Raw genomic sequence first — 16857 nt, 5'->3', positions numbered from 1 at the left:
CCTGCAGCAGAAGCCTCAGGATGTACACCTACCCTCAGTCCTGCAAAGCCCTGCAGTCTGCCGAGATCCACCCACTCCTCTTTTGTTGGGGAGCGGACTGGGATGCCAGGAGGTGGGGTGCAATGCCACTCTCTCTTTCCTTCCTGGGGGAGAAGTCTCAAGATCATGCACCTTCTCTCCATCCCGCAGCACCGTACTGCAGAGAGCCACCTACCACTTTTCACTGAGGGGCCAGGCTGGAATGCCAGGAGGCTGGGTGCAAGTTCAACTTTTCTCCCAGTCTTCTGAAGGAGAAGTCTGGGAATTGGGCACCTTCTCTCAATCCCTCAGGGCCAGGCAAGCTACAGGGAGCTGCCCACCCCCTTTCTTTGTTCTTTGCTGTCCTCAGGCATTCTCAGTGCCGGTTGCCTCAGCAGTCTGGGTGAGGTTACAGAGGTAGATTTCTTGGGCAGCATCCCAAAAGGTAGAGGATATCAAATGCATGCTTACCGCACTCTTTCCCCCAAGGGAGAAATCTCAAGCGCAGTGGCTCTCTCCTGGCACTGAACTATGCCTACTTGGGGGAGGGGTGGCATGGGTACAGTGAAACTGCTCTTCTTACCTGTTTCAAAGTGGTTTTTCTCGTTTTTGTGCTGTCTTGGCTGTTGCAAATGCTTAACTGGTCTCTGGAGGTCTCAGAAAGGTATTTTGGCTCAAATATCATTGTTTTATGTGTGTTTATGGGGAGGGACAATGCCTGGGACATCTTATTCTGCCATTGTACTGACGTCACTGTTCAATATCTTTTCATACACAGGTACACCACGGAGATACTGCGGGTCCGGCTCCAGACCACCACAATAAAGCAAATATCACAATAAAAGTGAATCATGTGAATATTCTGGTTCCCCAGCACATATAAAAGTTATTTTTGTACTCTACTATAATCCATTAAGTATGCAACAGAATTATGTCTAAAACAATGTACATACTTCAATTAAAAAATACTTTATGGTTAAAAAATGCTAACCATCTTCTGAGCCATCAGTGAGTCCTAATCTTTTTGCTGGTGGAAGTCTTGCCTTGGTGTTGATGGTTGCCAAAGGTTCGGTGACTGTGGTGGTTTCTTAAAATGAGACAACAATGAAGTTTGCCACATCGATTGACTCTTCCATTCACAAAAAAAATTTCTCTGTAGCATGAAATGCTGTTTGATAGCATTTTACCATTTCTGAACATTTAGAACATTAGAGCATTTAGCGTTTTGGAACTTCTTTCAAAATTGAAGTCAATCCTCTCAAATCCTGCAGCTGCTTTCCCGACTGTTTATGCCATATTCTAAACCCTTTACTGTCATCTTAACAATCTTCACAGCATCTTCACCAGGAGTAGGTTCCATCTCAAGAAACCACGTTCTTTGCTCCAGAAGAAGCAACTCCTTATCTATTCAAGTTTATCATGAGACTACAGCAAATCAGTCACATCTTCAGGCTCCACTTCTAAGTCTCTTGCTATTTCCACCACATCTGTAGTTACTTCCTCTAATGACTTTTTGAACCCCTCAAAGTCACCCATGAAGGTAGAAATTGACTTGTTTCAGTTTCCTATTAATGTTGGTATTTTGACCTTTTTCTTCCACAAATCATGAATGTTCTGAATGACATCTAGAAGGTGAATCCTCTCCAGAAGGTGTTCAATTGACTTTGCCCAGATCCATTAGAGGAATCACTACCTATGGCAGCTACAGGCTTACAAAATGTATTTCTTAAATACTAAGACTTGAAAGTTGACATGACTCCTTGATCCATGGGCTGCAGAATGGATGTTAATATGCATGGAAACAACATGAATCTCATTACACATCTCCATCAGAGCTCTTGGCTGACCAGGCACATTATCAATGAGCAGTAATATTTTGAAAGGAATCTTTTTTTCTGAGCAGTAGTTCTCAACAGTGGGCTTAAAATATTCAGTAAACCATGTTATAAACAGATGTGCTGTCAGCCAGGCTTTGTTGCTCCACTTACAAAGCACACGCACAGTTGATTTATCATAATCCTTAAGGCTCTAGGATTTTCAGAACAGTAAATGAGCATTGGCTTCAACTTAAAGTCCACCAGCTGTATAGCCCATAAGAGAGTCAACATGTCCTTTGAACCTTTAGAGCCAGGCATTGACTTCTCCTCTCTAGCTATGAAAAGTCCTAGATGGCATCTTCTTCCAATAAAATGATCTCAGTTTGATCTCCTGGATAACTTGTTGTGATTTCTACATCAGTACTTGCTGCTTCACTGCGTACTTTGATGTTATGGAGACACCTTCTTTCCTTAAACCTCATGAACTAACCTCTACTGGCTTCAAACTTTTCTTCTGCAGCTTCCTCATCTCTCTCAGCCTTCATAGACTTGAAGAGTATTAGGGCTTTGTTCTGGATTAGGCTTTATCTTAAGGAAATGTGGTGGCTAGTTTGATCCATCCAGACCACTATAACTTTCTCCACATCAGCGATAAGGTTAAAACAACCTTATTGCTTTCTCATCATTTGTATGTTCACTGCACAGAAGTAGCACTTCTAATTTCCTTCAAAAACTTTTCCTTTGCATTCACAACTTGGCTAACTGTTTGGCACCAGAGGGCTGATTTTCATCCCATCTCAACTTTCTGCATGCCTTCCTCACTAAGCTTTATCATTTCTGTTTTGATTTAAAGTAAGAGACATGCAACTCGTCCTTTCACTTGAACTCTTAGAGGCCTTCTGTAGGGTTATTAATTGGCCTAATTTCAATATTATTGTGTCAGGGAATAGGGAGGCCCAAAGAGAGGGTGAGAGATGGGGACACCTGGTCAGTGGAGCAGTCAGAACACACAAAATGTTTATTATTTGCCATCTTCTTTACATGCAGTACATGGTGCTCCAAAATAATCACAATAGTAACATCAAAGATCATTGATCACAGATCACCATAACAAATATAAGAAGAAGACATTTTGAAATATTGCAAAAATTATCAAAATGTGACACACAAAAAAAAGCGAGCAAATGCTGTTGGAAAAATGGCACTGATAGACTTGCTCACAAAGGGCTGCCACAAACCTTCAATTTGTAAAAAAGCAAAACACAATATCTGTGAAGTACAATAAAACAAAGTGTGCCTGTACTAATCATTGATGCACACAAAAAGCATATTTTGGGAAGAACACTTACTAACACAAATATACAAATTAAATAAATTAGAAAACTGCCAGGGAGGAGAGACAAAAGAAAACGTGAAGTAATATGTGGTAATAACCCTACAAACACCGATTTCTCATCCAGCCTTAAGGTAGTTAGGTATTGAAGAAAATGTGTAGCTTATAAGAGGAGATAAAGATTTAATAAGGAAAAATGTTTGTGGATGTAAGTAAACCTGTTTTAGTACAGGAGAATTTCGTAGGGCACTGCGAGAAATTTTGGGAGGATGCAGAGAAGTAGAAAGTTAACAGAAAGGCATCACTGAGCATTTGAGAAATACATGTAGGAATCTGGATGCCTACAGGCATTCACATTTTTGGTAATGAGCAAGAATAAAAAGAAGTTAAGCATGATGAATTTGGTTTTAACAGTATCCTGAAGATAGGAAGCAATCCAAATTTATAGAATTCAGCCGTAGGTTGGGATAAAAGGACAGGTGGTTCTAATGTGGGGTCAGATTTTTCTCTCTTTGTCTTTGGAGAGGAGTGCAGCAGAGATCAGGCAGGGAGCAAGGTCTAACAGATGGTTGTAGTAGAAGGTCGAAGGTAGAATACCACAACAGTAGGAGGTGGGCCCCAGGTTGACATGCCTCAACAAGTTGGAGCCCAAAGAGGACAACATGATCAACAAGCAATACCAAATACAAGCCCCATGGAAAAAGGCAACATATCTGCTATGCTTATCAACCAGTGCACAGAACCTGAGACATCAATCAATGCAATAATTATTTACTGAATGAATGAATTAGATAAGGGTGAAAAACTGGAAACAGAAAGCCAATACAATGGACTAGTCAAATACATTACGGCATATCTTTACAATGGAATTTGAAATAAATGAAATTTACAATTTGAAAGTATATTATTAATTTGGAAACACAGAGCTATATAAGCAAATACTCAGAGATTACAAATAATATCACTGTATGACCCTATTTTTGTAAACAAATAAATATGCATGGAAAAAAGTTGAGAAGAATATACATTAAAATATTAACTATAGTTATTTCTAGATGTTATAAGTGATGTTTTTGCTTATATAAATTTCTGAATATTTCAAAAGTTACCATGGATTATGGTAAAATTTTTAAAGCACAAAAATGTACATAGATTTTAAGAATTGATACCTGCAATGTGAATGAACGAGTTTTTATTTAAATCGTCTATACTAAGGATTTATATTTAACTTTAATTATACCAGTTAAGTAGGGATAAAATGGTTTAATAGTCTTCTAATTTGCATTTCTTTGCCGTATGTTTCTGTGGTTAGCAGCTGCAAGCTCCTTGAGGGCAGTGATAATATTTTTATAAGTATCCTGAGAACCTAGGAGTTCAATAAATGTCTGTTGAACTAAGCAACTATTTTTAAATATCCTCTAATCATTTGCTATGTTGCTGAAAATGTTCTTAAAATGCTAAATGAATACTTTATATAGGACTGGTTTAAAATGTTTTCACTTCTTCTGAAACTGCTTCTGCCTTTACTCTCTTAATTTAGTTGCAACCTTTGTACAGAAGCAAAAAATTATGGTGTAACCTGTGACTCTTTTCTATTTTGATATTTTCTGTCACTTCTCTGCTTACAGGGTGACCACTCCAATGTTCAAGTCAATAGTCATTTTTTTCTTTCTTTCTGTAACGTAAATATTTACATTTTGATTTCTAATATATTTAAAGTTTATTCGTTTTATTTTATTTCCACAAAAAAGGAGACCTTGTTTTTATTCTTATCATTTTATTCTGGACTTTAATACATAGGAGTTAATAACCCTCAATTCTCCTTTTCAGAAAAATCTTTGCTATTCTGACCTATTTATGCTCTTGGATGCATTCTTAGAAAATTTGTTTGGTCTGGTTACAAAAAGAAATCATGCTGATATTTTCACTGAGACTGCATCAAAGCTGTAATGAAAGTTGGGAACATCTGACATACTTGGAATCTTATTATCTTCATATTCAGAAATACAGTTTGCCTCTCCCTTATTTCAGTATTCTCCCAATAAACCTTGGTAGTTTACGCAAACTTTTCAGCTCTCAAATTTATTCCTAACTATTTAACGTTTGCTTTATTGTGAATTGGATCCCCTTTCTATTATTGTTCCCACATATTTCTACTTATCATTTCCTTTTTCCCTACTTTCTTTTGGCATGTTGCTTTATTCTTTTTCCTGAACACTTTAGGTAGAGACTTAGTTCATTGTTTTTCCTTTTTCTTCCATACAAACAGAGGTATTTTGAGTGATAAATTTTCTCCTAAGTGCTATTTTGGCAACATTCCATTTTTTTTAATATATTGTATTTATATTTTCATTGCATTTTCTTGTTATTATATTTTGGATTCCTTCCCTGATCTAGGCACTTTTACAAAATATTTTTTTTAAGTTTTTATGCATTTGGCACATTTTAACTCCATTCTCATTATTTGTTTCTATTTTTAATATATTGTAGCCTAAAACGTAATCTGTAGGAGATCAGCTTTGAAAAATTGTCTGGGTTCGTTTTTTTTTTTTCGTTCCAGCAAGCAATCCTTTTGAAAGAGATCCTAGTATACTTGAAAAGGAAGAGCATTTCCTTATCCTGCTCTCATGTTCTCTCCAAATAATGATTAATTCTATTCCACTACTCACGTTATTTAGGCGGAATTTTTTAAATTATTCGTTTCCTTGTTAGTAATATAATTAGGAGAATCTTCATATGGCAGTCTCACTTCTTCTTCTATCTTCTTGGATCTATTTTGACTAACTTGACAGTCCTCTACTGGCTTGCCACTGGCCTCTGAACGAGATAATCATATGACTTATTATCCAAACTGGAAAATTTTTATAGTGAAAAAGAATACTGCTAATAAGTATGCTGGATCAACAGGCTTGAACCAAGACTGTCTGAGCAAACCCAGGATAAATGTATGCTACCTAAGGTAACCCGGCACCACAGCTCTATCCACTAGGGGGTTCTACACTACTCATTGAAGAAAACAGTTTGAATCTCTGACTTGAAACTTGAAAGAATCTAGCAACATTCTGTATCTGTAAGACTTATGTACAAGAGAGGCCCGGGGGCATCGGCTGCATGGGTTCTTATGTGTTGAACAGATAGCAGTGGCGGTAACAATGTTTGCTCTTGGACAGAGGGGTTTTGAGCAATTTTTGTTTCATTCTTTTGCTTACTTGTATTTTCTAAATTAAATACAACTACTTCTGAACAGAGGAAAAAACTAAAGCTATCCAAATAAACAGCTGATTTTGTAAGTATGGATATCTGGGGCCATTCTAAGCCTCAATTTTAATAAAGAGAGTAAGGAATTTTAGGAAAAGGGTGGAGTAATAGAAAATAAAGTGATGAACAGGCAGGCCACTAGAGTCAGACTGCCACTTTATTTGCGAGATGTGCAACAGCTAGACCTATACCTGCTCTCCTTCTCCTTTGATAGAATAAAGATAACAGGAGTACCTTCCCCGTGAGGGCGGTATGAGTATTATGGGAGATAAGGCTAAGCAAAGCACTTAGACCAGTATCGGGGGTAGGGGGGCATCAGTGTGCAGAGCACCAGCTAGTAGCTAAGGGCAAGTAAGAGAGCAGCAAAGGAAACAGCAGCATCAAGAAAAAAAGTAAGAAGTGGCGTAAATATAGAAAAGCAATCCTCAAACCAGGCCTGCCTTTCTTCACACCATTGAACCTTAGTCCTCTGCGGGATTTGGGCTGTTCTACAAACCCGTGGGACCTGTTTAAGTTCAGACAGAGGCCTTTCTTCCTTAAGTGCTCCACCTCCCTGTCCCCCATTTCCCAGGCTATAGAGATGCTGTAGCCTGCTCTGCCCCAAGCTGCCAGCCAGATGTTTTGCCCCTTGAGATTTATCATTTGCCGCAGAAAGGAAAGCAAAATCCTGCTGCTTGCAGAGTTGTAACATTTTTACCCAAACCATGTAGAAAGAGTCGCTGAGTGTGTTCTCTATTATTTTCTTCTTTTTGCAGCATCAAGCCAAATGGAACCATGTATAAGAAAATATGCTGGGAAATAATTCCAAAAGAAGTATCTGATGCATGTGAATGTGCAGAGTTTGGGAGCAAGGGTGGCAAAGATGACGAGGACAATTAGGTGGATGTCAACATCCATTTGTGGTATTCTACTTATATTTTTTGCAAGTATTATGATATTAATGCTAGGCTTTCGATACTGTCCATGAAAGCATGTTATAAAGATAACCTTTTTTTTTTCCCCCTTAAATTCACTACACTGACTCCTCAAAGACACAGACCCTGTCTTTTCCATTTCAATATTTTCAGCACTAGACACAATGCCTGGCACATGGTAAGTCCTTAATATGTAGCTTGCTTAATAAAAATGGGAGAGAATAAACACACGTTACAGAATTTACAAGACATCGCACAGTCTATAAAGGAATAAAAAGTCTTGAATATGCTTTGGGAAGGGGAACAATTATCTGGGTCAATAGTAAAAGCTGGTTGAAAAGGTAAGTATTTAGTAAATTAAATTTACTGTTGTTTTCAGGGCCTCTAATCTCCTCCTTCTTAAATCTAATATTTGACTCTCAAGCACCTAACATGAGCCTTTCATTATTTTACCTGTTTAATTAGAATTCTACACTAGAGGTTGAAGGCAATATATTAACAACAGACCAACAAAATATAGTACCATCTGAATTTTTTTAGGATGCTCCTTTAGGCTCAGATTCCTTTTGCTAGCTCTTAACTTTACATACATCAGCTCCCTGATTATCTAACAGGTCAGCATCTATCATTAAACCAAAATTATAAAGAACCAACCTTGTATCAAGAACTGTGCTAGGCATCTGGATTAAAGAATAATTAAGTTATAGTCTTCCATTTCTGATTTGCCTTTGCACTGTTGGAGCTTAACTGACTAGTTCAGGACTGCTACTTCAGGCATCTGGCTCTCATAGTAGTTTCAGTAATGCTAGCTTCTATAATCAATGATCTCCACATCCTTAGGGGCTTAATTCAGTGAAAGTTTCTTTCTCACATAATGTTCAAAATGAATGTTCTTGATCAATGGGGGTGGCTCCCTCCAATTATGTGTTCAGATATCATGTATTCCTTTCATCCTGAGATCTGCCATATTCAATATGGGCCTTACAAAGTCACCCTTGAGTTTGTCTCCATCCTGTCCAACCTGAAGTGGAAAAGAATACAGAGGATTATGTATGGCAGTTTTTTGTGTCCTACCTGAATGTGATTCATGGAATTTCTATTTGCAATCCTTCATCTAGAGCTCAGTTGCATCACCACACCTACCTCCAAAGAATGCTTGCAAATATGGTTAGCTGTGTGCCCTGGAAGAAGAGAAAATGAGTTTGACAAATAATTATGCAGTTGGACATATCTGTCCACTCCATATATTGCAACTGCAGACAGGAGACAGTACTTCCCATATCCAACTTGGATATCCGAGCTACAACTCATCAGCTGGCCCCTAGAGCCAGGCCTGCCCCTTAACCTCACCCATCTCTGGGCCAAAACAAGACAACTTTCCTTCAGTGTTTCTCAGAGTTTTCTGAAAAAAAAAAAAAAAACTATGCTTGTGTGATAGACCCTAAGATGACTCCCAAAGTCCCCCACCTCCAGCTACGTACGTCCTGTGGAATTCCTTCTCTTTGCGTGCATGCTGGACTTAGTGCCTAAGTTCTACAAAAAGAAAGTGGCAGAGTGACAGAATGTCACTTCCAGCAGTAAGTTATAAAAAGATTGACTTCCCTGGGGTTTCACTTGCTCTGGTGCTCTGAGGAAAGTCCACTGCCATGCTGTAAGTTGCCCTATGTGCCCTATGAAAGACCCATGTGTCAAGGAACCAAGGGAGGCCTCTCTGGTCAGCTGCTAGTGATGACCTAAGGTTCTCATCCAACAACCAACCAGTGAGGAACTGAATTTTGCCAACAACATTGTATGTGAGCTGAGCCTTCAGATGAGATCACAGTCCCAGCCAACAACTTTACTCCTAAAAAGCTTTCAGCCAAAACTCTAAGATTCCTTATCCACGGAGACTGTGACATATGTACTATTTCAAGTCATTAAGTTTGGGAGCCATTTGTTACACAATAGCAAATAATAAGCTTGTGACTTATTGCCAGCTTGGGCTTCCATCATCCCTTTGCCCCTCCTTACAAAACATCCATATTTATATGCCTGTAAGATTATGTTTCTGCACATGTGTGTATTTTTATTGAATTTATACATGTATATTAATTATGTATTTCCAGAAAATTTAAATTTATGCAAATGAATTTTTAAATAATGCTAATTTGTTAACAATATAAATTGGATTTGTACTTTGTAAAATGCAAAAACTTCATGATTATCTTTTGTCTAATTGGTTGTCAAAATATGATCAGTCTATGACATATTAAACTTTAAGTATGAAATGGAAGGCCTAGGTGAGGAATATATTGCCTAATTCAGGTTTAGATGAAAGAAGGCATAGACAATATGTAGCCAAATCCTTGACGGCAATAATCTTAATGTATTTATTACTGTATTGCACACAGCATCTAGCACAGATCATTATACTGGAGCAAAAAATAGCAGTTAGTTAGAGATAAGGTGGATTTTCTCCCAGAATCTAACAAACTCCTGATGTGAAAAGAAGAAAATTCTTAGTGCCTTGCCTTTTTCTCCGCAAAATATAGAATTCAGTGTTTATTATTCTATCTCCTTAAGGGTACTGTAAGAAATAATGTAATAAAACATTGAGAACAAAACTCTGTAGCAATATCTTCAGGACTTTTTTTTAATTTAAAATTGCCAGGGAGTTTGCAAATAGAAAATACCTAAGAGGCAGCCTTATACTGTTGATAGAACACGGGCTTCAAAATTCAAATACATTGTACCCCAGTTCTGGCATTTACCTGTGATCTCCAAGTTCAGTTTCTTTGAACTGGTTTCCCTATCTGTAAAATGGGGATCATAATACATAAAAATAGCTCGTGGTGATGTGAGGTGCCAATGAATTTGTGTACATGCTATAGCTTTATAAACCATAAAACACTATATAGATGTTACTTGTAATAATTATCATTAAGCAAAAGTATACCTGCATAGGCTAATATGTAAGTTCATGTTTCTACATCGTTTCATTTTTCTAATTAATAATAATTATGCACTGGGGGTTAGATTCTGTCCTAAGGGCTTTGCATGCATTGATTTTGGAGTTTAAAAAAATGAGGGTCAGAGATGTTAAATAATTACTGAAAGCTACACAGCTTATAATTATTGGCAGAGTCTGGATTTGAACCCCAGAAACAAGTGCTCATTCTGCTCTTAATGATAGTACAGTATCACATTCCCAGTAAAATGTCATTACAATTGCAAGGATGTGTTCACATGCATGCACAAACAGTCCACCCCATGATACATACATATATATATATATATATATATATATATATATATATATACCCCAGCATCCATACTTTATCCAGATTATCTGAGTTTTTCTATAGTGTCCTATCTCTCTTCCAGGACACCACATACACTTAGCAGTCGTGTCTCTTTTAGGCTTCTCTTGGCTATGCCAGTTCCTCAGACTTCTCATATTTCTTATGATCCTGACAGTTTTGAAGATCACTAGCCAGGTATTTTGTAAAATGTCCCTCAATTAAGGATTTGTCTGATGTTTTTCTTACAATTAGGGAACTGTGTCTTCAGGGAGGAAGACCATAGAGGTAAATTATCATTCTCATCACATCATATCCAAGGTACAAACTATCAATATGATTTATCACTGCCAATATTAACCTTGATTATATGACTTGAAAGAGTGTTTGTCAGGTGTCTCCACTGGAAAGTCACTACTGTTTCCCAGCCTTTCCAAAATTACTGCACTCTTGAAGGAAGTCCCCATGCACAGCCCACACTTAAGGAGTAGTGAGATATTCTCTATCTTCTAAAGAATGGAACATGGACATTCATTACCTGGAATTCTTCTGCATGGAACACTTGTCTATTCTTCCCAATCTATTTCTTTACTCAATCATTTATTTGGTCCATAGGGGAGTTGTGGATATTTACTTTATACTTTGGGTTACACTCTAATGCTACTTTCTTTCATTGCTCAAATGGTTGCAGCTTTGGCCATTGGGAACTCCCTTTGACACACAGACACCATTGTGGGATTTGTTTTATTTTTGTTTGTTTTGAACACTTTCTTACTTTCTGGCACAATGTGTCATTGAGATTCCATTAAAATAATCTTATCTCCCAGCAAGTCATTATTTTAGATACTGGTGAATCCCAGAAGAGGAGGTAGGAAGTGTGAGCCTTCTACAGCTCCCCCCAGCAGTATCTGCAAGTTTCTCTCAGGGCCTGCACAAGCAGTTTCTCTTACACTTCCCTTCCTTAGGGCAATTGTTTCGGCTCATAAACTCCTTTGAGAATCTGATTTTAAAAGAAACACCAAAGTTCCGTGATCCCCAGAAAATACACACAAGCACTCATTCATTAAATTCGCACAGAATCTCCTGGCTCCACAAACCACCTGAAGCTTACACGTGTACCCTGCTCTCGCACGGGCCCCTCAGAGGAAACAAGGAAGCGAGCATCAATCCTGCACTTGCCAACTCCAGACGCAGAAGAAATACAGCCAGTCCTATTTAAAATCTTAGAACTTCAAGGTATTCTGTGAGAACTGTTTCACACATAGATGTACTTTGAAGCATTTGTGGGAGGAGGTGAGTTCCACGTCTTCTATTCCGCCGCCTTGATCTCTTTCCCTAGAATGTTAAGACGAAGGACCCTGAGAGGTCACACTAGCACACTCGTAGAGATGAGAAAGGGAGGCTTGCGGTAATGAGCTGACCTGCCCCACTCTGTTCCCACACAGCCGGCCTTGGCCTCACCTCTGAATCCAAGTCCACTGCTAATTCCACTGCATCATAGGACAAGTTAATCTTGTTTATGCCAATGTAAGGTAACATAGCTTTTAACCTCTTCACTTTTCCCAAGCAGCTAAACGAAAAGCCCCTTCTGATGAATGTTATTATTTACCAACACCTTTCCCTAAATGACTTCAAGCAGGAAACCATGGGAGAAAACAAGCCACCATCCTTAAAAAGGCAGGAAGCCCTGTTCTGAGAACCTCCTCATCTCTCTGGTGTTTACATTTTCTAGCTCCCTTACTCTCGCTCTCCTCCAACGATACATAGTTTCCTTTCTTGCAGAAGTTCAAAGAGTTGGAACGGGTCAGAGGGAAATGAAGGTTTGGGTATACCCTCTCTTGGGAAGCACTTAAGAAAGTAAGCTTCATGTTCCTTTTCCAATTCAGGCCTCCCCCTCTTTCCACTGTGAAGAAAAATTTCAGCCTGGGATTTGGAGATTCATGTTGCTATGACTGGGGCTGAAATTAGAGAAATCATGTTGACTGTCCTAAGGACGGGGAGAAATGGTTACATAAAGGGATTTACCATCAGACTCCCTTGAAGTGTCCTGCCACCCCACATCTAACATCTCCTTAGAAGGACATAATTAACCAGCAAGACTATTATGAAGAAAAAGTTCTTCCAAAGGTAGTCACATCCAGAAAAGTACCGTAGGGGAGCTCCCATCTATACTCTTCAGCTGGCAGATAAGGACTATCAACGGCTATGTACTTGAACCCACAGAACAACTTGGACCTACTCTAATAGACTTTCCTGTAAGGTTGACCAGTATACAGCATTACAGAAACAGAATAATAACATGAATCTATTGTACTTTCAGAGTCAGGAATTTTATCAGGAATAAGAATCTGGGGTTTCCCAGCTCTCTGTTACTAAATAGAACCCAGTATTGTCTGTGGACACAAGTCAGGACCATCTATCAAACTGTCACTCACAATTCTACCCTCCAGTTAATCAGCCTGGGCTTCCAATGATCCACTGTTGGCCATGGACTCTGAAGGAGGTAGCATTTGCTACCTCACCAACTGACAATGTAATAGCAAAAACAGCGACTGTGTCACAAATGCGGATTTAACACCACTGACCTCCAATTTCATCACTTTATCTCAAATTGAAACACATAAGAAAAAGAGCCTGCCTTAGTAAAGTAGAAACAAAGTTACAACTAACACTCAATAAGTCTTATGGGGTTGTTTGTTCCTTGAATGAGATTAAATAATGAAAAAGTCAGTATGTTCACTCCAGGTTATAACACTTTTTGTCTGATAAGGATCACTGTAAGAAATCACCTCAACTCAGAAAACGGATCATTTAGCCCCAAAAAATAAGTTCACTTAAGTAAAAATTAGAGATGACTGTCTTGAGAATTTTTTCAAATAAAAATATACAAATTATTCTGCTTTTCTAAATTTTTATTAACAAATGCTAAATTGAACTATGATGAAAAGGAGAGACAATATTCTATAGGTTTTGGTCATGCAATCCATAAAAATGAACTAAAACATTTGAGGTTCTGACCCCTTCCAGCAAACACGCAAAGTTCGTCTTTAGAAGAAGCAAGAGCGCAGATCTGTTAAAATCCGTTCCTGACAGTGCATTCTGAGGACCTTTTTAAGAATTAGCTGCATCAGAATGACATGAAGTGATGAGGGGAATGACCTAATGCAGACTCCTGAGTCTGCATCAGATCAACTGAATCAGAACTTGCAGGGGTGTGTTCTCCCCAGGTGAGTCCCCTATACCCGCAAGGACCGAAGCTCCTGCCTTAAAAACAAGGGAAAGGAGAAATGCCTTTTTAACTGATAGTGTGCATTTCTGGACAACATTTGAATTTATGATATGGTGTAGTTCAATTTGATCAGCCACAACACATCATAAATTTTTAAAATGTGATTTTTGTTAAGACAGGCAACCACTAGGACAGTTGAGGAGTTTTCTATCTGGAGGCTCTAGAAAATTCATGTCAAATTGGCAATTATACTTTTGGCAAAACGTTCAGTTAAGGTTTTTCAATTTTCTAAGGGTTTATCTACCTCAACTACAGTGAAGATTCAGAATAGGTTGAACAACTTCCTCCTTAATGACATTTCTATGCCCTATCCTGAAAATATTCTGAAAGGCACATTGGCTTGGGATTGGGGTATTGTTGATTCAGCAAACTCAGAGGTGGTTAAAAATTATTTCACAAGTCTGAGTTCTTAGTTTCCAATTCGCAAGGGTCACGACATCCCATGCACTCTAGATACACTTTAAAAATTGCTCTGTGGCATTTTGATCCATGTAACAAGCTACACCTCTCTTAAGCAGTGAATGGAAATAAAGAAGCTGTAAAAGTATAAACAAATCTGGTTAAAGTTATTACTAGGTTTTGAATCTTTAAAACATATTTGTAGAAGCAAAATATTATGTGCTCCAGAAACCACTGCTTGCAGGATGAACAGCAAAGCTTAGAGCAAGTGCCAAGAGCCACAGGCGTGATCTAAGCCTGAGTTCTGCGCTTAAGAGGCAGGTGACCAAGGTGAGAACGTATGCCTGCCTGCTCTTTGCATCTCGGGCAGGCAAAAGGAATACAGTTCATGGGCTTTCACATTTTATTCCAAGATTACCATAACGTGAGAGTTTCACATTGTGAAACCTCTAAACACTAAACCTTTAACTCAGCCTATCATGCTTTACAAAGAAAGGCTTCTATGACATGGTATTGTCTGAAATTCTCCAAGGGCACTGGAAACATCAAAGTTAAAATTCCACATTTTGAAATCCAGAATTATTCTGCAATAAGCAAAGCCCTCCTAGACAAAGCTTATTGACATTGATCCTGTCAGCACATTTTCCTGGTTTTTTGGTTAAATATATTGATTTTCATAACTATTATAGTTTAATATACCATCCGTTAGTGAATCTCAAGGCCGATTTGATTTACTACAGCTTTGAGGATGACACTTTGCTTCTCAAGGATGAAAGGAAGGGAATAGAGTAACCCAAGAGATGCAGTGTTACATATATTTGTTGTGTTAGCACCTTAACTGATCTATAGAAACAATAAATCGGTTTGGTAATCAAGTAGTGTCACAGCTCATTAGAAGGACCTCACAGAGAAGCACCCCATGTAAAAGAGAATGTCACCTACCGGCCATTAATTAACCACAGTCATTTTTTTTAGCTGCAGCTTAGGAGACTCTAGTTCCAATTTGCTTAATTGCTACTGAGAGAGACAGATGAAAAATGTACAAAGGTTTGTTTTTTTATTTAAATCCCTGATAATGCATGAAGTAAGTAAATCCCCTCTTGAACAAATAAATCAAAAATTTAAAGATTCTGAATCTTGACAATGCCAGTCCAAGGAGAAGTTTAACTGTGAGAAACAGGGTGAAGTCAGAGAGAAAAAGAGAACTGTGTTTCTTCAACATGAAAAACTCCACAGTAGGCAGATAAAAGGGGGCGGAGAGCAGGGCTTTGAGCTGCTCAGATCTCCTGAAATTATCTAGTGGAAAAGAAACCTTAACAAAGAATTAAAACAAAGATGGAAGACTTTAATTGAAAATTTGATCAATTAGCAGAGAGGCCATAAGACGGAGGCAGCAGAGCATGAAATTTGATTAAACAGAACCATACGTCCCACTTCATTTCCAGTGATGTGGTGAAACAGATGACCTTGGAAAGAGAAGATGTTTGGCAAGTATGAAATAGCTGGGGATGACGGTTACAACAGAGTTCTGATGGGAAGTTTTGCTCATAAGAAAGCTTTAAATTAAAATTCACATTCATATTCAAAGGAGAAAGTACAGAGAAGTAAATTTGGATAATTGACATGTAATCCAAATTTATGACACTATATCAGGGCAGACAGGATGCTGAAAATGGTTTCATTTCATAAATGTGAAGATCTGAGCTTATCATGGTTTGCTGATGAGTCAGATTGCTCTCAGTTTGGCCCTATTTTTGTGCATTCTTTAATGGCAGCACGAAACAGGTCCAAATCACAGGCCTGAGTCTGGTTAGAACAAAAGTGTGATAACCCCCTCCCAAAAATCGCCTTGCAGTGATGCTCAGCATACTCTTTCGAAAGAAGGTGGTGACAAAGGAGAACTAGACTTAAAATACTCTTTTTCCTCTGCCTCATTGTCAGATCACTCTGTGTTCTGTCGACTATCAAGAGCAGAAGCAGAAGCAGTCACGCAGATGGTTACACATTCAGATATGAAAGAGTTAATATTGGAAAGACTTCCAGTTTTTGTAGCCTTTTTCTCCTCTCAGCGCGTGTGGCTAAATATCCCCGCCCCTTTTCATTACTTGTCTCTTCACCACATTTCATTTCTAATTTGATCTTGTTTTCTTTCCTTCCATACAATGTTCTCCCACCACCTCCCCAGTGCTTGTACCTGCAGACAAGACTGAGGTTTTGTTACTGCTTTCTGCAGATCTACGTAAACGGTCTCATTATTGGGAAAGAAGAAGGGACCCAAGAGACTTTGGAAACGTGAAAAGAAAAAAAATATTATATTGGTAGAAACAGAGGATCTTTGAGGAGGGAGCAGAGAATTTTTACCTCAAAAACTACTCAGCACTGTAAGAGATCTGTCTGTTGCAAATCTGAAGATGTTCCCAGCTAGGACAGAGAACAGATCCACTTACCACCCTGGTCTGCAGAGGAGACAGAAACTCAACAAACAAACAAACAAACAAAGCACTCTGGTTGTAGACTCTGAAAGAGCACCTCCTCCCTCCCAGCCACCAAT

The sequence above is a fragment of the Vicugna pacos genome, chromosome 1 (genome assembly GCF_048564905.1).
Source record: "Vicugna pacos chromosome 1, VicPac4, whole genome shotgun sequence".
Lineage (NCBI taxonomy): Eukaryota > Metazoa > Chordata > Mammalia > Artiodactyla > Camelidae > Vicugna > Vicugna pacos.
This window is presented reverse-complemented; position numbering follows the sequence as displayed.